Raw genomic sequence first — 1,059 nt, forward strand, 5'->3', positions numbered from 1 at the left:
CACATATTGCCTTTCCAACATCTGGGAAATGCTGAATTCTGAAAACCTCTGGTCCAAAGGTTTCGGATAAAGAACTGAAGAACATCTTTCTAAGCTTAAGTTTTAAAGCTGAACGTTAAAGATGGAAAATTTAGTCCATATGTTCCACCTTTTAAAGGAGAAGTCATAGAAAAAAAGTAATAATATTAATAATATTTTAAGGTTTTTCTTATCCACAAAACAACATGAACCATAGAAAGCCGGCCAGAATCTCCTCTGTCGCCATGTAAATTTGCCTTCTCCATCTAGAAAACAGTAGTCAACACACCACACTGTCTGTAATCCAAATCTCAAAAATAATCTCATGGCTGCAGGTCAAAGTAACCTACTCTCAATTGGCCTCAGTGAAGGGAGAGGTCAAGGTTATCAGTCAGATTGGTCAAGGGCTGATCTCCCATACACACTTCTCCCTCCTCTTTAACAAGGAGGACTCATGGTGCAGTCATCGCTGCAAGGCAAACATGAGGCTTTTTGCTTGGAAAAAGTGTTACATCTTGGAAATCCACAGGGGCAGTTCTACTCTGTCCTATAGGGTCACTGACTCAGCATCAACTCAGTGGCCATGAACTTGGAGTTCTCTTTAACAATCCATTTGTACCAAGCTTCTTCCAGCCTGTTGATTTTTCATAGTGGCCTCCCTATATGTATATATAAAATAACTGCCCAGGATAAACCTGATGCTCAAACTTTGGTGGGTTTTGATTATTGTATGACAGGTGAAAATTAACATCCATAGAATAAGAGTCTCCAAGCACACAAATGATTTGGAATAAAGCTGGGGCCAGAACTTCTGGTGCTGGATAAGTTTAGCTAGGGGTGGCATCTACAAAGTCCCAACCTGAATCATCTTATTTTATGCTGAATGGTTCTGAATCTAGCTGTTTCATGCCTTCTCTCGTGGGCTCCTTGAGCATGCATGCCTTTGAGACTCCTGGTTTATATATAAGATTATATATATATAGCAGGCCTGTCTGGATAGGACAGGCTGGATGAACAATCTGGAGGAGAAAACAACAGGAC

This window comes from Echinops telfairi, unplaced genomic scaffold (genome assembly GCF_000313985.2).
Source record: "Echinops telfairi isolate 266 unplaced genomic scaffold, ASM31398v2 ScPeMD7_443;HRSCAF=831, whole genome shotgun sequence".
NCBI lineage: Eukaryota > Metazoa > Chordata > Mammalia > Afrosoricida > Tenrecidae > Echinops > Echinops telfairi.